This window comes from Vicugna pacos, chromosome 1, assembly GCF_048564905.1.
Source record: "Vicugna pacos chromosome 1, VicPac4, whole genome shotgun sequence".
Classification (NCBI taxonomy): Eukaryota; Metazoa; Chordata; class Mammalia; order Artiodactyla; family Camelidae; genus Vicugna; species Vicugna pacos.
The window spans coordinates 124,642,978-124,667,982 of NC_132987.1; the positions used below are offsets into that span (position 1 = coordinate 124,642,978).

Genomic DNA, 25,005 nt, shown 5'->3' on the forward strand with positions numbered 1-25,005 from the left:
CCATAAGATCTTAAACTGGGCAAGGATGCCTCTATCACCCTTGATATTCAATATAGTGTTGCGAATTTGGAGCCCAGAGATGGGAAGGCAGGAGGAATTTACTGTTGCAGGAAAGGCTTGCTGGCAGCGCTGACCAGAGGAAGAGACCAGAACTGTGAGCATCAGATCTGAGAAATCAGAAGCCCAGCAGACAGGGCAAGGGGGTATCTGGGCTGCTTCCTTGGGTCCAGGAGCCATTATTGCATTATTGTTCATTGAGCCGTGGCCCGATCATGCAGACATGCATGCCTTGGCCCCGGTGGGACAAGGGGTTTCCCACAGTCTGTACCATGTTCTTGGAGCTGTGACTCCAGCTGGTGTCTTTCTCGCCATCCGAGGAGCAAGGGCATCAGTGATCTCTGCAAACTGCATGCCAGGTCTTCAGTCTGCAAGGAGCTGCACCAGAGACCAGGCCTCCAGTGCAGGGCTGCCTGACCTCACGGGGTCTCCTCTTTGGCAATATCTGTGCGTTTTGGAAATGGGGCTGGACAGTAGCTAATTCAGTCTCCTCAAAGTCAATAGGATCAGATTAGGTCCCGTCATATTACATTAGTTCACACCAAATCAAACTAGACATTTTTGAAGCTCTGAGTCGACCGAGAAGCCTGCCCCACAAGTAAATTTTCCAGGAAAGGAGCCACTTGTGGAGTGGCTCAAACTCAAAGCCCAGTGACTCGGCTTGTAGCTGAGACCCTCCTATAAGCCCCCTTCTTGTGGCTCGTGTCATATTTCCTTCTGCTGCCAAGTGCTGACCAACCCCAGGGCTGACCTCCCCTCTGTGGCAAGTACATGGCCACAGCCCAGCCAGATGGGCCGCTGGCATGGAGCCTGGAATGGAAAACTAACAACGTCTGAGCCCATATGTAATTTCTACCAGGATCATGCATACAGAGCAGAGCTACCTGGGTGTATGGCGCTGGCTTGGAGATGTCCATGGTGCTGAAAGGATCCCGGTCCTCCCCTGCCCCACCTCCTTCTGCCATGAACGAATGACTGGAAATTCCATTACTAGGTTGGTGAGGGGCTGTTAGCCTAGGGAGACAGAGGGCAACAAACTGTGCCCAGCTCCGACTTCTCCCTACTCTGGTCCATCCGTGGCAGCATCAAGCTCTTTTGCCCCTAACATTGTGTTTCAGCATCAGAAGGAAGAAAACCACTTGAAAAAACCAGTCTCACAGTGTGGGTTCTGTTCATTGTGGGTTTTGTCCAGCAAAAGTCCCACTGTGGAAGAACAAAATTACTCAAGACTTTATTAAGTCATGAGAGTGAGAGGGAGCTGGAGCCCAACTCTCTGAGCCCTCCCAAGCTCTTGTATTTATTGAGAATAGTCAAACAGAGAGTCAAAGTAAAATACGTCATAGGAATGAATAAATAGCATGGTGTATGTGCAGGGATGCAGCTCAGCAGTTTCAGCTTGTGAAAAAAAAGATATTATAATCTTAATTTATACTTAGAGAGAGGTTACAATATTGATAGTACAAATGGTTACTTTAAGCCTTAAACAATCATGAGCAAGGTTACAGTGTTCCAAATAATTAATAATGAAAACCCAGACCACCACAAAGTCTCCATACTATGATCAGAAGTCGTCTAAGCACGCGAAGCAGCCCAGCTGTCCCCAGCTAAGGGCTAAGTCACAGTCTTCTATGAGCAAGGGCAGCCCACACGATCCACCTGTGCCTGATGAGCGAAGCATGTCCTGCTGGTTAGCGCAGGGGACAAGTTATGGTTTTCCATGAGCACAAGCAGCCCTGAATCTATGACCTCAAACTAAGCAAAGCATGTCTCTGCTTTTTATGGCAAGGAGACAGTTTGTAGCAGATTCCTGGTGGCAAAGCAGCTTCAAGGCAATGTAAGCTAAATTCCATAGATAAGGTGTTGATTTGTATCTAGAGTTTAGCCTTTTATGCTTTTGGACATTTTGCTTTGAAGTAGCAGTATAATGAGAAATATAGAAAGCATTGGCTTTGATTATACATTTCTTATGTGTTTATGTAAAGGTGAGGATACATAAAGGTGGGAATACGATTTGGTAAAAGCAATGATTACCATATCAAAGTTTGTTAACCCAAGTTTGTGCTCCCACATCACAGAATCATCATTTCTTTCCAAGACTCCCCATCATGTGTGAGAAAGAGATGATCAACTAAAAGGCAAAGAGAAGCTTTCAGCCCAGCTCTTCTTGCCAGCCCTGGCTTCAGGGTCCAGGGGTCCAGGGAGAGGACTCATGGGAGGGGATAGCTGCTCACAAAGGTCTGGGCATCTCCTTATCATTTCCACCACTGGGTGTGATTTTCTGGGCTTATCCCCAACTCCAGCCTGCAGATCTGTTCACCTGTTTGGGTGAAAACCTTCCACTAGGGCATGTGGGGTTTCTGGGCACTTTGGGGCTGCATTGGGAGCAAGGGCACTCCCAGGTCTGTTTTCTTGAGGAGATATGCTCCCATGTTATGGACCTCAGTCCTGGGTGTTCTGGGAATGGGTGGGCTCTGGTGTGGTTAGAGGTCTGAGTCGGTGCTCAGGGTTTTGGTTGGTGGTGCGTCTGGGGTCCGTGGTCCCACTGTGGTCCCTCTCCCAGGCAATCCTCTGTCTGAGCACAGAAGGATTTCTGTCTCCCCAACCCCAGTGACTAGCCTGGGGCCTGGTTCATGGTGGCTGCTCAGGAGATGTCAAAAATTGGATAATGGAATAAGTCCAGTCCATTGTCGCCCCCTACACTTCTGTGGGGCCCCCATGATGCCTGCTCAGCACTGCACACCTGGAGGACCAGGGCCTAGGCAAAAACTATGTGCCCCTGGGTGGTCAATGAGAACTCCTTGAATCCCTGATGTGTTAAGAAACTTGTTTATCACTGTGTGGAGGCTGAAGGAAGGGGGTCAATGAGAGCAGTGGAAGGGACTGGGTCCAGCAGCTGGAATCCTCTGAGATCTTGACACTTGGAAGGACCTGGGATGGCATCCTTGGTAAAGCATGCTCTTACTCCTTCCACCCCACTTTACCCCATTCTGACTTGCCTCTCAGAGGTCTTCATAGGAGGATCGCCTTGTAGGTGGCTTTTAATGTATCAGATGTCCAGAGTATCAGATGTCCAGAGTATCAGCTGGAGACACGTGCTGGGTGAAGGGCCCCCCACCATGACCCTGACCCCAAAGCTGAAGATGCAAGTGGGTCTCAGGAATGCCCCCTTCCAGGACAGACTCCTCAGTCAGGAATGAGGCCCTTTGTGTTCCTAAATGGCCCAAGTGAGAGAGAGGTGCTTGGTGAGGGTTTGTCCATCAGCTCCCAGCTCTTTCACCCCTTCCTCTCCCAACAGACCCTTGTAGGAAAAGCTCCCCGAGATGATGCAGGAAAATGGATGTGGGGTGTGAAGAAGGCCATATCCCAGATCTTGGTTGAGTCCCTGGGATGTGCTCTGCCAAGTGTGGGTCCTTGGCTTCATGCAGGAAAGAATTCAAGTGCAAGCCATAGTTGAGTAAAGGTAGATTTATTTAGAGAGGTACATACTGCCTAGGGTGTAAGGCAAGAGAAAGGCAAGGAAAGAGCTGTGGGAATTGGGTGCTCAGGTTAAAGTAAAAGGAGGTACACACTCCATAGACAGAATGTAGGTCATCTCCAAAGAGGAGGGAGCAAAAAATGGCGGCTAGGCATGGTGTTGCCAGCTTTTATGGGCTCTGTAGCTTCACATGCCTACAGGTGGGACCATTCCAACTACCTTAGGGAAGAGGCTGGGATTCACAGATATTGGGCCACCACCCATTCTTTGGCCTTTTGTGGTTAGCCTTGGGACTGTCATGGCTCCTGCAGACATATTATTTATCATGCTATTTCAATGAGCATATAATGAAATGCAGAGTCTACTAGAAGTCAAACCTCCTACCAACTTAATCCTCAAGGCCAAATGGGAGTTGAATCTTCCACCATTTTGGTGTTAATTGCTGTCACTCCTTGAATGGCTGTGCCCTGCCCCTTTCCCTCCTGTCTCAGTTTTAGAATTGTTAGCTACTACACCCTGGAAAGAATTTTATAAATTAAAGCCCACAGTTTAACAGTAGTCCATTTTGCCTTTGCAAAATGATTCTGTACATTTCAAAAGTTAACCTAGGTCAGCACCTCTTGCCCTCTACTGACTTGCCCTCTACCTTCCACCCATTTCTAATAGTTAGATTCTGTCACTTTGTGTATTCCATTCTGCAACACTCCTACACCCTAATCAACTAAATTCGAATAGATTATGATTGACCTTTGGGCTGTACAAATGTATGGACTTAGACATACTCATAGTGACACAACCTAAATTATCCCAAGGAACAGTTCAACCCTTCACCCCCACCCCATTATCTGCTTATGTGTGTAGTTTTGCCTTTTCCATAATTGTCCTAAATAGGGTCATACTGTGTGCAGCCTCCTCAGACTGGATTCTTTCAGTTAGTAACATACAAGTAAGATTTGCCTATGTCTTTATGTGGGTTGATGGTTTTATTTTTATTGCTAAGTAGTATTCCATTGCATGTATATGAGAGTAAAACCAGTTTTCCCTCTATCCTTCTAGGCTCTTGGATGAGACCTCCCAGCCCCACCCCCTGATAAGATAGATTACCGGGAGAAAGAAACAAGTTCAATAACACGTATACCTCCAGTATACCGGAAAGATACCCAGGAAAACTGAGCCCCCCCCCCAAAATGGCCAAAGACATCACCTTAAATATGATCTTTAGTTTAAAACAAAAGCAAGGCCTTGGGGAGGGAAGAAGTCATTTATGGCAGGTTACCATGAAAGCTCAGTAAAGGAAGCTATGTTTGTTATGCAGACTTAAGTCAAGACTTCTCTATTGATAAGAGTTAGTTAAGGTTTAATCAGCCTTCTATTTCTGGTACAAAGAGGGACACACTTACAAATGTAGATTTTCCTAATAAATGTAAATGCCACTTACAAAAGGGCAACCTCCACTCAGTTTTCTAAGATTATTTTTTTTTAAATTAGACTAAATTAATCCTTATGCCAAAGAAGCCTATTTTGGGGTGCCTTATTCTGTTCTTTTTGACATGGATGTACCCCAAATTGCTTATCCATTCACCTGTTGAAGGACATCCTGATTTCAAGTTTTTAGCCATTATGAGCAGAGCTGCTGTGCATAACTGAATCCCAGTATGTCTTTGGACATTGTTTTTCTTGCTTAAATACTGGAAGCAGGAATGCTGTATCCCAAGGTGAGACTTGTTTAGCTTTGGGAAAAACTGCCAACCTGTCTTACGAAGTGGCTGTCCATGCATTCCACCAGCAATGAGGGAGAGTTCTGTTGCTCCTCACCACCAGCAATGAGATTGTCATATTTTTGGAGTTTAGCAGTTCTAACAGGTGTGTCATGATCTCTTTTGATTTTAATTAGTAATTCCCTGATGGCATATTTTTGTGTGCTTATTTATGATCTGTATGTCTTCTTGGATCAGGTATCTGTCCAGATCTTTATCCGTTTTTTATGGGGTTATTTTAGAGTTCTTTGTATATTTTGAGTGAGTCCAAATCATTTATCAGACACGTGTTTTGTAAATATTTTTCTCACAGTTTTATGGTTTGTCTTGGTTTTCTGAATAAGGTCTTTCAGAATAGAAGTCTTTAATTTTATAAAGTCCATAATCTTACTTTTTTTGTGGATTGGCTTTATGTGTAGTGTGATAAAACTCAAAGGTCATAATCTACATTATCAAATGCAAGGTCACATAGATTTTCTTCTGTTTATCTCTATAACTCAATTTTGGATTTTAAATGTGTGTGAATAAATTTGAGTGAATTTGTTGTAAGTGTTAAAGTTTCTGTTTCCATTCAGTTCATTCCATATGGCTTCCAATGAATTGTTTCTTAACTGTTTGGAGAAGCTAGGGATATTTGGCTTTATTTTAGTTTGAATTTCCAGTTTAAAAGACTCAGCTGAACTATTCTCAGGGGGGTGGGGCCCCTAGCTGTGAAGGGTGCCTGTTCCACACTTTCCTTTCCGCAGTGTAGTGGACTGAGCTGAGCTGCCCTTGGGTGGAGCTTCCGCTGGCTGTGAGGGTGGCTGAGCCTGCACTTTCCCATTGGCCAGCAGGGCCCAGAGCCCGCCTCCCCTACCTGTGGCGGGAACACATGTTCAGCCCGAGGATTTGGCTTCCTGCGCAGCTGACTAGAGCCACGTCTCCTCTGGACCTGCTGGGCCTTTGGGACAACGGGGGGTTATGTCCATGCTGAAGGGACCCCAATCTCCTCAGGACCCGACAGGAGTTGCTGCACTGAAGGAAGGGTGTGGAGAAAGAAAAAGTGAGAATTTTCCTGTGAGGGGCTGACTGCTGAGGGGAATCCCTCCTCAGAGGGCCCGGGAGAGGAAGGGCTGGATGTGGGGAACTGTGGGTTTTAGTCAGTTTTTGTGTGTGGTGTAGAGTGTGCCATGTCCTTTGTGTGTGGTGTCCAGTTTTCCCAGTGTTATTGAGGAGACTGTCCTTTCCCTAAGCATATGTTCCTGGCTCCTTTCTTGTGACTTAACCCACCACATACCCCTGGGTTTATTTGTGGGCTCTCTATCTGTTCCTCTGGTCCATGTCCTGGTTTTTGTGCCAATTCCGCACTTTTTTGGTGACTGTAGTTTTGTAATGCTGTGTGAAGTCAGGGAGGGAGATGCCTCCAACTTGTCCTCCTTTCACAGAATCCTTCTGGCTGTTCAGGGTCCTTTGGGTTTCCACACAAATGTTAGGGATGTTTATTCTGTTTCTGTGAAAAATGACACTGAAACTTATTTTATTTAAGTATAGTCAATTTACAGGGTTTTGTTATTTTCTGATGTAGGGCATAGTGATTTGACCAGGTTTGCTTTGAATCTGAACATTGCTTTGGTTAGAATGGATGTTTTAACAATATTAATTCTTCCATCCATGAGCACAGGATATCTTTCCATTTATTTGTGTCTATTCAGTTTCTTTCCTCAGTGTCTTAGAATTTTCAGTGTTCTGATCTTTCACATCCTTGATTAAATTTATTGCTAGGTAGTTTTTGGGGAGGATGCAATTGTAAATGGGATTTTAAAAAGTCTCTTTATAATGTCTTATTATTTATTTATTTGTTTATTTTCCTAAGGGAGAGCACAAATGCCATCCACCACTACCACAAATTATGCAGTCGATTTTCTGACATTTGGAGAAATCGCAGGGGTCAGCATATCCGAGGTGCAATGGATAAGCCTCTCCCTGGGAAAACCACCTTCATGATCATGGTATCTCCCCTGCCAGGTAAGTATGATGATGTCTCATTATTAATGTAGAAAGACAACTGATTTTTGTCTGTTGATTTTGTTCCTTGTAGCTGTACTAAAATCAATCATCAGTTCTAACAGGTTTTTGATGATTTGTTATGGAAAACTAGAAATCAGAAATCACCCTGTTTGGACTCCATCCAGGTCATCCACAGCATCCAAGACACAGTATCTCCTAATCTTCCTACAGTGCCTCTAAATTACCTGTGGACTCCTACAAGGGTGGTTATCATCAGAACTTTGGGTGAACTGAATCTAGTTAAGGGTTGGTCTCTATAAGGAAATCTGATGTCTTCTCTGCTTTTTCAACACAGTGTTGATAACGGTTGTTTTGAAAAGTAATTTATTTTCTAGTAATTTCAAACATATAAAAAACTTTTAATAGTATTACAAAGTACTCATATTTACCACCTGACAAAATGCTCTAAAACTGGGATACTCTCAGGGAACCAGCACATAAACCCCAAATGAAGAAATTTTATGGTTCCACGTTGTAATCCCATCCACAGGCCCACTTCAACCTTCCCCATTGCCCCAACTTAGGGAAATGTATTTTTCCATTCTGATCTAGTTTTCTTTTTCTGAAACTATTATTGAGATTTCCCTCTTTTTCAAAATCTTAATGGATTTGAAGTGCGTAAGATGAGTTTGATCTTGACCTCTTCTGTGTGGCTTCTTTCATTTAGAATGTTTTCAGTGTTCAACCAGGATGTAACATGTATCATTAGTATTTCATTCACATTTTTCATTGTTATTAAAAGTACAGAACATAATGCTACCTTTTAAACCATTTAAATACACAGTCCTAAGGTATTAACTAAATTCACACTGTTGTACAGATACTTCACTGTCCATCTCCAGAACTTCATCATTTCCCCCAAGGGAAACACGGTATCCAGTAAGCACTAACTTCCTTCAGCTCCTTGCAATGACATTGTTTCTATCTCTGCATTTGACATCTGGATACCTGGTATAAGTGGAATCACATATTTGTCCTTCTTTGTCTGGCTTATTTGACTTAGCATAGTGACTTCAAGAATTATTCACGTTGCAGCATGTGTCATAATTTCCTTAGTTTTTAAGGCTGTGTAGTTTCCCATTGTGTATACACCACATTTAGTTTAACCATTCATTTGTTGATGGACAGTTGAGTTGATTCCAACTTTTGCTGTTGTGATTAGTGCTGCTATGAATATGGTTGAACACCAGTCCCTGCTTTCAAATATTTTGTATATATACACTGAAGTGGAATTTTTGGATCACATGTTAACCCCATGTTTAAGTTTTTGAGGAACTCCCATGTGGTTCTCCACTGTGACTGCACCATTTTATTCCTTTATATGGCAGAATCATAGAGCGGTTTATGGATATACCGTTTGTTAATCTATTTAGCCTTTGATGGACATTTCAATTGTTCTGCTTTTTGGGCCATTGTGAATAGTGCTGCTATGAATATTTGCAAACAATTTTTTTGTTTGTTTGAACACCTGTTTTTAATGCTTTGTGTTCTATGTCTAGGAGTGAAATTGTTGAACCATAAGGTAACTGCATTTTTATCTTTTTGAGGAAATGACAAACTACATATAAGCTGTACCATTGTCAACTTTTTCAAGTAATGTTTAAAGGTTTCCATTTCCCTCCATTTTTACCAATATTGGTTGTTTTTAATTTTTTTGATTGTACAGCTTCTAGTGTGCTTGAAAAGGTACAGCATTATGGTATTAATTTGCATTTCCATCATGACTGATTTTTTAACGTCTTTTCATGTGCCTGTTGACTATTTGTCTTGTTCAGAGAAGGGTGTATTTAATTTTTTTTAAAAAAATCTAATTTTATTTATTTTTGCTGTTTTTTTTCAGTTTTATTAGGTAGAATTATTACAGTTTGACCACACACATATACATTATATTACCTGTAAATATATATAGAAATATACTGCACATTTTTTTTCAAAGAAGGGTCTATGTAAGTCCTTTTACTATCTTAAAAATTGGATTTTGTGTTTTTATGAGTTTTAAAAGTTCTTGATAAAAATTTTTTTAGGTATGCAATGTGCAAATATTTTATTTGATTTTTGTTTGTGGTCATTTCACTTTCTGGATAGCGTCTGATGTACAAAGTTTTTAATTTTGAGGAAAGGCAATTTAGTTTTTTCTTTCCTTGCTTGTGTTTGCTTTCAGATCTAAAAAAATTGCTAAATCCAAGGTCATGATGACTTATCCTCTCTGTTTCTTTGAGAGTTTATACAGCTTCCCTCCCTATCTGTGAGGTATTGGTTCCAGGACACCCTGTGGATACTAAAATCTGTGAGTTCTCAAATCTGTTATATAAAATAGTGTAGTATTTGCAAATAATCTAATCACATCTCCCTGTATACTTTAAATCACCTCTAGATCAGTTATAAAACCTAATACAATGTAAGTGATATGTAAGTAATTGTGAAGAAAATGAAATATTATTTAAATCATTTCTGGCATGCAACAAATTCAAGTTTTTCTTTGTGGAACTTTCTCCAATTATTATTATTATTTTTATCTGAAGGTGGCTGATTCTGCAAATGTGGATTCAGCAGATGAGGGCTGATTGTTGCTTTACCTGTCTTTAAATTTAAGCTTTTTATGTACCTTGAGTTAATTTTGTATGTGGTGTGAAGCAACGATCCAATTTCATTTCTCTTAGAAATGAAAAATTTTCGTTGGATAAACAATTGCCTGGCACCATTCCCCCCCCCCCCCAATTTAATGCTGCCCAGTGTTGTAAAAAAAAAATCAGTTAGTGCATGTGTCTTTTCACATTTGAGTGTTGCTCTGGATACATGCCCAGCAGTGGGATCTCAGACCTTTCTTGCTTCTGACCTAAACAGGAGGAGGTCACTATGTGGAACCTACATTTCAGGAGATGGGGGCTTATCTCCACCTCCTTGGTGGATGCCATTGATTATTAGGAATTCTCCTGCATAGGAGTTTTCTATTCAATTCCATTTATTTAAAAAAACAAAACAACAACAATAACAATAACAAAAACCCTATGTCATCATTTAACTTCACCACTGTGGGCACATGGATAGTTATTTTAATCTTTGATTAGAATCCAGCAATGCAGAATTTGGTTGCTCTGTCTATTCCTGCTTTGGATATTGAGACCTCTTTTCATTGGCTCCTGTTTCCTTTGAGATCATTCTATATTTTGGTCCCCCCCACCCCCCGGTACTTCCTTATATTCTGATACAAGTTTCAAGATTATTCTGAATCATATATTTACTGTCTCACTTCTAGTATAAGCCATCTCTTCAAAGAGTCCTGGTTCCTTTAATTAGAGAATGGTATTAAGAACTTACATATGGGAGGAAAATGTCCTCAGCCAACAATGCAAGGAAATGTATGCCTGTTTTCCCGCCTACATGTATTGTTGCTCAGGGAGCAACTCCATGCCCCTTCCCTCAAATCTACCACAACTACATAGTGATTGTTTAAAATTTAAGTTACTTAGAAAATGGCCAAAGGAAGAGGGACACTCTGACTCCCACTCTATCGCTCTAAAAGCAGGAAATAAATCTGTCACTTGAAAGGTTCAGAAGCCCACATAAACATAACTTGTTACTTCTTTAACTTACCACCCCCAAGCCCAAACTCTATTAAGATTCTTCATTAATTGAGTACCCAAAAGCTACATTCCTTTGGGCTGTCAATTCATAACAAATCAATAATTTTCTAGATGTATAAAATCTGCCTGGTTTTACTACTTACTTCCTATTTCTATGAGACTTTTGTGTATAGGAATTAAAATTTTTTTTCTCCTGTGGCTCTCTTGTGTTTGTTTTACTATCAGTCCAGCCACAAGAAGTGAAATTTCTCCCTCCCCAATAGAATACACTCCTAATTATAAAGATTTCTATGTGAAAATGTTTGTATTCATATTAAGCTGAAGACGAGTGTATGCTGATGCCTCCAGCCTGATCCATTATCACATGGACAGTGTACATCTCCCCCTGCTTATCCATAACTCCCAGTTAGACAGTGAGGATCCTCATTCCCACCATCTTCCATCCATTCAATTCATTTCTCATTCTACTCCAGATGAATGGTTTCAGCATTCTTAGCGCCTACCCTTGTGCAATGGAACTTTATAGATTCTGTGCAGTATGTTTTCCCTTTAGTCTACACATTCTGTTCATTACCACAGTTACTGAGGCTGGCAACTTTTGCTCCACCAGTGTCAGTGAGTGCTTCCATACCTTTCTAATACAGATTCTTTTTTACATCCTGTATTCTATCCTGTGACACTACCACTTACTCGATCACTTAATTGACTCATTGGGCCATAGAAAACTATGGGTTTTGACAAGTGGATATTGGCAGATGTACATCACTCAAGTATTACATGGAATATTTCAAAACTCTCACATGATCTGTTTACCACCTCTTAGTTTTCCCTGTTCCTGAATTTCATATAAATTGGGTTATACAATGCATATGTAGACTCTTCAGATTGGATTCTGTCACTTATGAAAGGAAAATCAACATGGAGTTGATATTGATAAGAGAGCTATGTAAAATGGAGTGAGGAGCCCATTTAGTATGAATGAATGAAAGTCTAAGTTTTGACCTGATGAAATCATCCAAAATATCTGCCAGAAACTTATCTATCTGCCAGTAACCTATCTACTTATTGTATTCTTAGCTTAAAATAATTCATGACAGTCTGTCTATGTATTGGACACTTACCCTAAATTAACTCATGATTCCTTAAGGACAAATATTTTTGGACTCACATCAGAGTCCATCACAATTATGGCCAGTGAACTTTTAACAACCTCCTGAACTTTTGTCTTTATAAGCCTCTGTACTCTTATTCTTACCTGGAACACTCTTTAAGGGTTACCTGAATCTGTACTGGGAAACAAGCTGATGGAAAACAAACCACTGGATAACAAGCAGCTAATAAATAAGCCACACCTAGATTTCAATGAGCTTAAAACATTGTATTCACACTTGCTTGCTTAAAATGCACATGCTTGATTTGTTTTAATGTTTTATGCAGTAGATGGCCTATAGCACATACTATGCTAAAGAAAATTTGTGGTGAGCAATCCTGAGATTGACCATAAGGGCATGAAAGAAGGCATATGTTTCCTCAGGGTAAACAATGGATGGTCCTGGAAAGCCAGGTCATCCAGTAACAGAACTTTGTTCTGGCATGAAAGCATGCTGTTTAACCTGAGGGAAATATTTTCTATCTCAAGATGGCCTGGAGACAATCACAGGGTAGGCTCATAAATCTCATATACCCTGAGAAGGGTGATTGTTCCTGGAGGGGATAGGCTTGTACTTAATCAATCACTTAGCAAGCAGAACTTAGTGCTTATCGCATGGAATATCTAAAGCCTCACCTCTTTGATCACAATTTTTTTTTTGAAGCTGTATACTCCTAATAAATATAATGTCAACCAGGCTTTTGGCACTCTCGATCCACGAGATCTTGAGTCCCCTGGTCCCATCTTTTCTTTGTACTTTGTCTCTTTGTTTCTTAAGTCTTGCATGGCCTGTCCTCAGACACAGTCCTGAGCTGCACTGGATGCAGCAAATCTGTGTCTTCCAAATGCAATTCTTAATTCATCACCCAAATAAACATTTTCCTATTTGCAGTTTCCTACATTATTATTACTATTATTATTTTGTTTGCACACTTAGCATTATATGTGTAAGATTCTTCTATATCTTTGCATAGATTGGTAGTTCATTTCTTTCCACTGGTAAATAGTATTCCATTGCATGTGTATGAAAGAAAAAATAATTTTTCCTCTACCCTTCTAGGATCTTGATTGATATCTCCTCTGTGATAAAAGATTAAGAAGAGAAAAACAAAGAAGTTTAATAATGTGTATACCTCCTGTACTCTTGAGAGATACCAAGGAACACTGAATCGCTTCCAGAAATGGCCAAAGCCATCACCTTAAATAGCATGTTTAGCTAAAAGCAAAAGAAAGACTTGAGGAAGGGAGGAAGCCAGTTATGCCAGGGTGTCATGCAAAGCACAGTAAACATGATATGGTTGATACTTAGATTTCAGACAAGACTTTTCCATTGATAAGAGTTACCTGAGGTTTAATTACCCTCCTATGTCTGGTACAAAAAGAGGAACACACCCTTACAAATGGAGAATCCTGTAAGAAATGAAAATGTTTCTCACAAAAGGGCAACCTATGCTGTATTTTCTGAGAGTCTTTAAAAAAATTAATCAGACTGAAACAGTCATTAGGCTACAGACCTATTTTGGGGGTGGCATATTCTGTTCTCCTTGACATGAGTGTGCACTGTGTTTTGCAAGTACTTCCTCCCAGTTTGTGGTTTGTCTTTTGGCTTTCTGAGTAACGTCTTTCACAGAATAGAAGTGTATGTTTACAAAGTCCATGTTATTAATTTTTTGTGTTATTTTATAGATAGTCATTTGGTGTCTTGTGTTAAAATGCATCACCAGGCCCAAGGCCTTATAGGATTTCTCCCATTTCCTTTAAAAATTTTTATAGTTTTGTCATTTAAGTTTCTCTATGGGCAATTTTGAGTGAATTTTACTATTGCTCGTGAAGTTTGTGTCTATGTTCTCTTCATTCTGCATGTTTTAAAATTAATTGTTCCTTAACCATTTTTTTTGAGACAACATAATGAGATATTTGGCTCTGTTTCAGCTTGGATTTCCAAAGGTACTACATAGAGCAGAACCACGTCCCAGATGAGGTCTCTAGGTTTTGTGAGCTTAGCGTTCCCCGAACTTCTCTGATGACCCACAGCAAGGCGCCAAATCCACCTCTCAGACCCACGGGCACAAGTGTATTCTGCCCACGGACCTGGCCCTTTGCACAGCTGGCAGAGGCTTGGTCTCCTCAGGACTGTCAGGGCTTTGGCTTCTAGACAATGGGGTTATGTCCATGCAGTCATGGGCTGAATTTTCTTGGGCATCACTAGTGAGGAGGAGCTGCAATAAGAAAGGAAAAGGACAAAGTGAGGAGAAGCTTCCTGTGTGCAGTTGACTGCTCAGGGAAGTTCTGTCTTCAAAGGAACCTCAGAACGAAGTTGATGAGGGAAACTGTGGGGTTTTAGTTTTAGTTAGTTTTGTGTGCAGTGTAGATTGTGACCAGTGATGTTCTTTGGTGCATAGTGTCCCATTTTCCTAGCACTGTTTATTTAGGAGACTGTCCCTCCCTCTTTGTATGTCATTGGCCCAATTCTCATGAATTAACTGACCACAGCCATGTGGGTTTATTTTTGGGCTCTTTATGCTGTTCCTCTAGTCTGTGTGTCTGTGTATATGACAATTCCTCACTATTGTGGTCACTACAGCTCTGTGATACAGTTTGATTCTAGGGAGTGAGATGCCTGCAGCTGTGTCCTTCTTTCTCCAAACCTCTTTGGCTGTTCAGGGTCCTTAGTTGTTCTATATTAATATTAGGGTTGTTATTTCTATTTCAATGAAACATATCATTGAATATTATATTGATGTTGCAGTGAATTTGTTGATAGCTTTGGTTAGAATCAATATGTTAGTAATTCTTCCAATCCAAGAGTACAGAATATTTTTCCATTTATTTGTGTCTTCTTTAATTTCTTGTTTAATGACTTACAGTTTTTTGAGTACCAGTCTTTCATATCATTGGTTAAATTTGTTCCTGGATATTTTGTTCTTTTTGATGCAATTATAAATGTGATTGTTTCCTTAAATTTTATTTCTGATGGTTCACTATTAGTGTATAGAAATGGAACTGATTTTTGTACATTGACTTCATATTGAACTTTACTGATTTTATTTATTTTACAAACTCTTTGTAAAGTGTTGTGGAAAATTGTAATTTTAATATCTCAGTGTTTCTCTTGTATTGCAGGTCATCCACACGACCCAAGGCCTGGTGGCTACTAGTATACTCATCCCACAGTACCTCTTAATAACAAGTGAACTCCTACAAGGGCGATTAGCATCACAACCTTAGTTGACCTTGGTCTGGATAAGTCTTGGCCTCTATATCAAAGTTTGATGTCTATTTTATCCACTCTTCTGGCATGGTATTGATATGGTTGTTTCAAACTGTAATGGACTTTCCAGTAATTTCTGTAATGATAAAAAGTACTCACAGTACTATTTGACACAAAGTATTGTAGGGTGTTTTACCCCAAACAGGGACATTCTCCTGAGGAACCATCATGTGACTCGTAAAAGAGGAAGTCATATGGTTTCCACATTATTATTTAGTCCTCAGGCCCACTTCAACTTTCAGCAGTTGGTCAAATGGCATGTTTTCTTTTTCTGGAATTGTTACTGAGACTTTCTCTCATTTTGACAATCTTGATGGATTTAAAGCATGCATGATGACCATGTGATCTGGGAGAACTTTTCTTTATGACTTTTTTTTTTCAGCAATGTGTATTCAAAGCCTTAAAAATGTGCATACTTTTCACTCAGTAATTTCACTTCCAGGAATCTGTCCTAAAGAAATAATAAAAGTTCTGCAGTGAATTAAGAGAATCAGGACTCTATGTACTTTAAATTATATATATATATATATATATAATCTATATGTAATCTTTATAGAAAATTTAAATATAAAGATGTTATTCACAACATTGTTTACTCTAGAAAAAAAGTTGGAAATAACCCAGAAAGGACATTGGTTAGACAAATTATGGTTTACATGTAGGCAATATGTGTATTATGTAGGAATACAATGTAGCCATTTCAAAAATATGTTTTCTAAAAATGTAAATGACATGAGAAAACAGTTACAATACACTGTTAGGCTGAAGGGGGAAAGCAGGCTATAGGGTAATACATCTATAACATATGACCCTGATTCTGTAAAACATGACGTCTGCATATATACCTGCAAATAAAGGGCAGGAGGACTGAACAGTAGCTCATCTTTAGATGTGAGAATTACCCCCTTTTGTGTCTGTTATGGGTTCTACATTTTCTACAATGGCAATGTATTTGTTTAGAGTCCAGAAAAGCCTCAAACATTATCTAAACAGAGCAGCAAGAACTGGATTAAAATTTTCATTAGTGTTATTCTCCCCCAAACACAATGGACACAACAAACCCTGGAAGTTTAAACATAGACCTCAGTCACTGTCGGGAGCATCATGACAAGGGCCACAAGATGAGAATAACATAGGATGGAGAAAGCTTGGCCTGGAGAAGGCATTGGATGGACTTTGAAGGAGAGGGTCATCAGGGTAGGGCAGATTCTTAGAGAAACATTTAAGGTGAGGGAAGCCACATAACCAGAGGCCCAGAGGTCAAAGAGGACATGGATGAGACCTGAGTGGTAAAGAGACCAGGACAACAGGGACCTTGTTTAATGCAGGGGCCTCCAGCCAGAGGTTGGAGGCTCAGGGTATAGCACACTGCTCTACCTAGGATAACTCTATTCCCTTAGACTTTTCCAGGCATATGCAGATGCTGGCAGGACTGACTAAATACTAATGTAGTTAAAATCATTGCAGAGTTCACAATGGCACTGTGTAGCTTTCTATCTTCTCCTCAAATGACCAGTCTTCTCCAATTACTCTGCCCCATGTAGGACACCCACCCCCAAGCACTGGCCTTCCTGTTGTCCCTCTGCTGGGCCAATATTTGTTCCCCTTGACCTGAAACATGCTCCCCCAGATATCTGCACAGCCCCTCCCCACTGTAGGTCCTATGGGAAGAGAGGCAGAAGTCAAAGTGTGTGAAGTGAGAGCTCGGAGGCCAGAAGTGCATGCTGCTGGCTGGGGGTGGGACTGAGGAACCACAGGTATTTCAGCAGAAATGTCTCGGGAAGAGTGAGGGGCTACAGGATGGGGGAGGGCCACCAGGTCCAGACAATGTCTCCAGGGCTTTGGGAACTGAGCAGCTGTGGCAGACAGCTAATGCAAAAGTTCTGAGGATCAGAGGCGATTTTCAGACCCAATAAATATCCTGAAAGAACACAGAGCCCTGATCTGCTCTGCTTAACTCTTACAGCTGTGGGTGCCCTGCAGTTTAAAAGTGCTTTCACCTTCATTACCTCATTTGGTCCTGGGAGGTAAGCAGAAATAGGCAGTGGCCATTTTACAGAGGAAATAACTGAGGCTCAGAAAAGTTAAATAATTTGCCTGAAAGCTCAAAAGGGTTGGTGGCTGACTAGCTGGACTCAGCTCCCCAGCCCCATTTTCTCCACATACAAACCCAGGTGTTTTGGCACTACACTTAGACTGAATAAAGACATCCCTGTCATAAAGCTTTGCCTCCTGTATTTTGACAACAGCAACCCTGTAGGGATGGACTCCATGGCTGCAAGTATCAACTCAGGGCATCAGCGGGAGGGCATGTACAGAGGGAAGAGCCACATGGACCCTCTGTACAGATGGTAAGGGAAGCCCTGTTGTCTGAAAGGGTGTGTGTGTGTGTGTGTGTCTCTAATCAGCCAGCCCAGCAGGGTCCAGGTTGCTGTGGCCTTCCAGGGGTGCTCTCAAATTCAACTAAAGCTCTGGCTGTGCCACTGCCTCCAGGGGGCCATTCACTGCATCTGAACTTGACCCAGGTTCAGGGAGTGGAGGAGGTGGGGCAGCCTGAGGCAAACTGCTAGGCCACCAGAACACCCACAGACCCCAGTCCCTGAGGAGAGGCAAAGGCAAAAGACAGACCCTTACTCTCCAGCCCTAACAGTCCACACGCTGCCGACAGTCCAGACTGCAGGAAAGGACCTGGTGAGGGCGCTTCCTCCAGGGCTGTCCCTTGGCAGTTGTGCATCTGGTCAGGCAGCTGCAAGCCACACATGGCCAGTGAGCACAGGGGTATGGCCAGTGGGACTCAGCAATAGTCTGTGATGTTAATACGATCCAACTTACACTTAGAAGTGAGTGGCCACTAGGAAAGGGCAGCAGGAGGTCCCCTTATGATAGAAGCAGTCTATCTGGTGACTGTGGTGAGCCCAGGGATGTGCACGCGACAAAAGTGCAAGACCTGAAAACACCCCCCCCCCCCGCGAACGACTCCAGCGAGGTCCTGGATGTGACACTGCGATACAAGGTGCTACCTTTGGGGGCGTTTCCGTATTCTTTCTCACAACTGCTTGTTAATCTGTGATGGTCTCAAAATAAAAAGTTAAAATAAAATGAGACACCGACCGTGCTCAATGGGTACTGCAGTGGCCAGCGAGCTCTAAAAGCCACATTCTCACTGAGCTAAAGAAATGTCGCTCACTCATGCTCGTTGTCTCTTCCCCTCACACACCACACAGCAGGCACCTGTAACTTGGGGGCGTGGGGGCGCTCCGGGGCTAAAAGAGGGGTGAGTGCAGGGCGAGGGTCACAGAATTAGCATTCGGAGAAATTAGATATGAGGGGTTCAAAAAAAAAAAGACATAAAATGGTGAGGAAATTCCTCAACTCAACTATACTGGGGTTTCTGCAAAGAACCTCCCCCATCCTCGGAGGAAGCCCTGGAAATACTAAACCAAAGGACCCCCGCTTGGCCGGTAGGGCAATCTAGGCAGGAGGGCCTCTGGACTCATCTTCCCAGAGACCCGGCCAGGGCACACCCACTCCAAGACCCAAGTGTGCGTGGAGTTGGAGGTCAGAGCCCACTCTCCGGTCTGGCTCCTCTCCCACCACTCGTGCGCCTCTGTCTTGCTTTACCGGGGCGGGGGTGGTGGGGAGGAGGGCGCAGAGAGAAAGGGCCAGAGCGGGCTCCCTGGCAACAGTCAGCTTGAGTGCCCCCTCCTCCAGGACCCTGAACAACTGCAGCTCCTCCTCTGCCGCGGGGCCCACCACCGGGACTCTCGCAGACAAAAGCGTCTGCGGTGAAGAAGCCACCCCCGCAAAGGGCAGAAGCGCCAGATCCTATCAGCCAATTACCTAAACGCGCAGCTACCCGCAAGTTCAGGCACGCTTGGGCCAGGGCGCGGGCAGCGGGAGGGGCCGCCAGTCAGGTGCGCCCGTGGAATCTGGGCCTGCGGCGCACCGTGAGGCTCAGGGCCGGTACGCAGGGCGGGCCTGGGGCTGAGGTCTGGGCTAGGGGCTGGGGACCCGCGCGTCTCGTCTCCCCCTCGCCGGTTGCGAGGCTCCTCCGCAGCGACGGAGGCTGCGCGGTCAGGGCACTCCCTCGGCCAGGGCTCCTGAGGCCCTTCCACGGCCCCAGATCCGAACAGCCCCCGGGTCGCCCTGGAAACGTCGCCCCTCCACCGTGCGGCGCGCAGGGTCGCCTCTGGCTTGTGGAGCAAAAGAACCTCTCCCACGAAGGGTCCGGCGGCCGCGCGGCCCTCTGAGCGCCGGGGCTGCAGCTGGATCCTATGGGGCTGCCGGGCTCTGTGTGCGCGCAGGGGCGGGAAGGACCGCCGGACCCCTGCACATCCCGTGGACAGTGCCGCGCTCCAAAGCTGTCGCCCACGCCGGCCCCTCTCGCACCGCCGAATCCCCTGCGGGGCGCAGACCGCCGGTCCCCGGCTCACCTTGCTCTTGACTTCCACCGCGCTGCAGTCGTAGAAGCGCAGGATCTGAGACTTGTGGAAATTCCGGTTCACGGTTCCCGCCCCGCTCAGCCTCGTCTGCGCCCTCGCTTCTCCCTATGGGGGCTGCAGAAGGACCCTGGGTGCGGCACCTCCCGCCACGGCCCCGGCCCCGGCTCGCTCGCCACCGGGCTACTTGAGTGCAGCGGCCCGAGCTGGGCTGGCCGCTCGCCTTGGGCACTCAAGGGGCTGCATGCTGGAGGAGTTGGGGGCGCCAGCGCGCGCCGCCCCGAGGACCCGTCCCCCGAGCCCCACGAGCCCGCCTCACATCCTTAAGATCCATTCCTCCAGCTTCGAGGATCCGCCCCGTGTCCCGAGTACTCACCCCACGCCTCGCCGACCTGGCCCCCGAGCTCTGCGGACCCGGTTCCCCAGATCACGCCGCCATTCCCTGCCCGGCGCCTTGAGGACCCTCCCGCGGACCCGCCCCCGAAGACTCGGCTAGGTGCGCGCTTCTGTGTGCAAAAATCCCAGAGCCCGGAAGTGAAGCACCGCTGACCTGCCTGGGACGCTTCATTCCCACCTTGGCGCCCGCACTTTTTCTCCCTTGCTCGCTCGTGCCGAGATTTTGTTTGCCTCCACCCCTTGCCAGGGAAGGGACCTGATTTTGGCTGATTTTTAACTTTGTCTTAGATGATAAGGGAATCACCGGAGGCCTGACCCCCTTGGGCCCACCTGTCCGTACAGCTGCCAGCTGGTAGATGGTCTGGGCAAAGGTTCTGCAGGGAGGCAAACCCCTAGGGCATAGTTCAGCACAGGTGAAAGTAAAAGGGTCAGAAGCACCTCTAGGCCTGTCTGATGAGAAGGAAGACTTCTGCTGAGGCTGGTAGAGAAAGGAGTATGTTAGCAACAAGGCTTCAGCTGTTAGCAGTGTCGTCAGTGCTTACCATCTAGAGAGCTCTGGGAGCGGGGCTGCCAAAACCCAAATTCTCGCCCCTGAGGAATTTGTGAAGAACCTAAGAACCCAGGACAAATAGGGGTTTTAAAAGTATTGCAAAGTGCATCGTACAAATTTACAATGCAGCTTTAGTTGACTGTATTATTTTTCCTAGTGTAAATTCGTAGGACTAAAAGGAAGAAATACAAACATGCTAATTTAACTATTATACATATAGAGGAGAGTATTAAATTAAATTAAATTAGTGATTTTAAATGTAATCAAGAACAAAATTTAAAAAAAGAACAAACTTAGAACAAAAGTATAACCTAGTTTTTCAGAAGATTTTGTATATATATAAAACAAAACTAATACAAACATGTTGTGAAATACTTACTAAATTCTACAGACAGAAAAAATAACGTAAGATACAGGAACTGAGAATATATATACCTGTGTATAAATATAAATATATATACACATATATATAAATGTGAATGAGATAAAACTCACCTATTTTAGGACTTTCACATTTGATCACTAAGTAATACTCAGCTAAAAACAGTAAATAAGAGACAAGTACAACAAAGTGACATAGAAAGGATGAAATTTAAAATATCAGTAAAGGGAGAAAGCAGAGGTTTCCATTTTAAGATTATGTTGCTTTAGGGACAAAGGCATTAAATAAGGTAAAGAAAGGGCCTTCACAATGGAAAATGGTATGCCAGCATGAAGATCTAATTAATACACATGAGCACTGCACAGATCAGCATTCACAAAATAAAATGGCAGGAAATAGGAAGTGTACCTTTGTTAAAATGCACCGTAATAGGTAAAGGACAGAAAACTCAGTTACTTGAACTTATATAACTACTGAACTCTGTGCCTGAATGCAGACAACGGTCCTTTTCAAATTCTCTGGAACATCCACAAAATGACTGTGTATTAGGACATGTTAGGACAGGGCCATACACTATGGTACGTGTGCCTAATCAGTCTGCTGCTTGATTTTGTAAATAAAGTATTACTGGAACACTTTACTGCTCATTCCCTCATGTCTGTGGCTGGCGTTGTTCTTCAGCTGCAAATCTGAATACTTGGGAGGGAGACTGTACAAATCACAAACTCAAAAACGTGTGTTATCTTGCCCAACTATACAACAAATTTGCTGATTTCTTAATTAGTTCATGAGCAGTAATAACCCCAAAGTATAAAGAGAGTATAGATATATATGCATATGTATTGAGGTGAGAAGCCCCTTTGAAAGACTGGCAGGAGCCCCAAGCAGGGCCACTACTCTACTGCCAGCATGATCCGGTTCCCTGGCCCAGAGGCTCTATCTCACTTTTTGCCTCTGAAATGGCTTACTTACCCCTAAAATTCTATTGGTTCCCTGAGCTCACTCCTGATTAGTTATTTCCTTCACTCCTGATTGGTTCATTTCCCTAGCTTCTGATTGGTCCATTTGTAGTACTTCATTTGCATGGAGCTCACTCCTGATTGTTTATTTCTCTCACTCCTGATTGGGCCATTTTTCACAAAGCTTGTTCCTAATTAGTCAACTTTAGTTATACCTCATTTGCACATGATGTTGCAAAGTGTAAACTGGCAGCCTATAAAAGCCGGTGTAAACCTACAGCCGTGGTCCAGAGCTTGGAGTGTTAACTCCTTTGGGCCTGCTGGCATGATAAACCTGAGGACTCCAGCTCTCTGAGTACTGCTTGGTCTGTGGCAGGGATCCAGGTTGCTGTCACAACTGAGCTGTAACACTAAGGTGTAACACATTTTTCCACAGCAGTATATGTATATAGACAGATTTGATATATATGTGATCACAATGTATTAAAAGTAGAAATGTAAGAAAATATTAGAAAATAACCACCACAACAAAAATCCTTAATACCTGGAAGCTAATTTTATGAACTCAAACTGTTACAAAAATACACATGATAATAAAATATCTAAAGTAATAATGAAAAACCATAGATTGGAGTGTATATGATATAGTTAAGTAGTGCTCAGAGGAAAATTTTATAGCCATAAGTAATTATGCTAATGAATATGTGAGAATGAAGATAAATGAATTAAAGATCAAAAATCAAAAATTTAAAACAATAACAAAATGGTAGGATGGGAGGTAGAAAAGTTGAATTAGGAAATGAATAACAATCCATAAAGAAATCCAGAAGGTGGCCTTTTGAAGAAAACCAAGTATTAGATAACAAATTAAGAAGTATTACAAAGTATACTATAAATAATTTATGTTATGTGGTTATAAATGTATTATAAATTCATCATAAGAGGAAAATCTGGAGAATACAAAAACATGAAGGGAAAAAGTCAAAGTCACCCACAATTGTACTGCTCAGCAATCAAGTTTGTTATGGTTTTGGTATATTGTACCTCTGTTGCTTTTTCTGCATGTGTATTTACATACTTTACAAAATCATTATCATGCAGTTTAGCCAGTTTTGTAGCCTTTTTTTTAAAACTTGATGTTGTATAAAAATATTTTCATTAAATATTCTTAGAAAGTATGGTTTTTATAGCTGCACATACGAATATAGGTATAATTTTTAATCATTTCATCATTGGATATTTAGGATGTTTCTAATGTTCAGGGTTTATTTAATACGGTGTTTCTGGAGTTCACTTATTTATGATTAATTCATAGAATCAACTCCTAAAAATGGAATTACTGGGTCATAAGTTACACATATCTCTACACCCTTCAATACAGATTGCCAAATTGCAGTTACCAAAATTTAAGTTTCATTTCCTCTTACTAAATGTGCTGTGATATGCCAGGGACTACAATCACAGAGGCACAGAGTTACAGTCCCTGTGCTTGAGAGAAATATCAGGCTGGCCAGGGTTCCAGGCCTATAGACAGAGTTCCAGAGCAAAGCACAAGTGAACTTAGCAAGGAGACAAAAATGCCACCAGGTTCCCACAGAGTCAGAAGAAAAGTATCCTAGACAGAAGGTTGAGGATGTCCACTGGTCTGAAAGCTAGAAAGGACCTGGTATAGTTTGCCATCTATGCAGAATTTAATAAATTCCATGTCTGCTCTGTCCTGAGGAGGCCTCTGTTGCATCAGGTAGAAGAAACAGGAGGTACCTGTGGAGTCAACCTCACACAGCACAGCAGCCAGCAACCAACTGCTGACCTGGTAGCTCTGGTGGGGTTCAGGGACCTGCAGCATCTCCTGGTTCTCACCTCATCCCAGCACTGCTCATGAGTTGCTGAACAGCAACTGTGCTGGCAGCAAAAAGAGAATGCTTGTTCACACACCCCTCCCAGAGCATGGGGCTTAAGTGGGCAGGCCCCTCACAGGATATGGAGCTCACCTGGGCAGGCACCCAGCAGCCCCCGGGGCTCACATGGGCAGGCCCCTCCCAGGACATGGAGCCAGCAGCCTAGCGAGGGTGCTGGGGACTCTCAGGGTCCCAAGCTCCAGCCAAAGTGAGGAAATCTTTGGGGAATTACAGGTGGGAGAGAGTCATGGTCTCGTTTCTGGTTCATGAAGTCTACATTGGGACAGGATGTGAGATTTACCATTGGGGCAGAAGCTTTGTCAGGGCCTGATGGAGGAGCTGGGGGCAAGATCGGGTTTGGGCCACCATCAAGCCTGTGGCTGTAGAGTGGCATTATTGTGGGGACTGGCTGTAGACTCCAGAGGAGGAACTGACAGTCACTGGGGCACAAGGAAAGTGGGGGACTGGGAGGCCCCTGGTGTCTGGGCTTAGCAACCAGGGGAAGTGGGGCTGCCTCCTAGGGTGTGAGGAGCAGCAGGATCACAGTTTTGTGAGGGACCTGTTACCCCTAAGGTGAGAGGGGGATGCAGGGTTTGGAGAGATGTGCCTGACCTGGGGGATGGGTCCAGGGAGAAAGGAGAGAGCCCAGGTGGGGGCAGGTGAGTTACAGCAGACTCCATGCAGGGGAGTGTGGTCCTGATGGAAACAGCTCAGAGCCAGAGAGGATTGGCTGTCAGGTGCTCAGCTTCACTCTCCTGTTCCTTTGTAAAGCCACTGTGTCATAGTTTGAAACACTGCCAGGGGACCCCTGAGTCCAGTTCTGCCCTGGCTTCATCCAAGGGGTTCAGGTGGAAAACAACCACTGCAGGCCCCACCCACGTCCCCACAGGGAATGAACGCCATCAGGACACTGAGCTCACAGACTTCAGGAAACCATGGCCCTCAGGACTGATCTCTTCCTTGCTGTCACCTGCTGGTCAGAGGCCCAGATGACCCATCCTGGCTCCACCCTCTAGGGCCTGGATTCTGGGACAGCTTGTG

At 43.5% G+C, this 25,005-nt stretch overlaps 1 non-coding gene across 1 annotated transcript; it reads right to left on the reverse strand.

Annotated features, from left to right (window-relative positions):
- Positions 1 to 7,137: 7,137 nt before the first annotated feature.
- On the reverse strand, positions 7,138 to 7,301 carry LOC116279161 (U1 spliceosomal RNA). Its single transcript, XR_004188518.1, has one exon. It is a non-coding gene; the product is annotated as a U1 spliceosomal RNA (small nuclear RNA).
- Between the last annotated feature and the right edge of the window lie 17,704 nt (positions 7,302 to 25,005).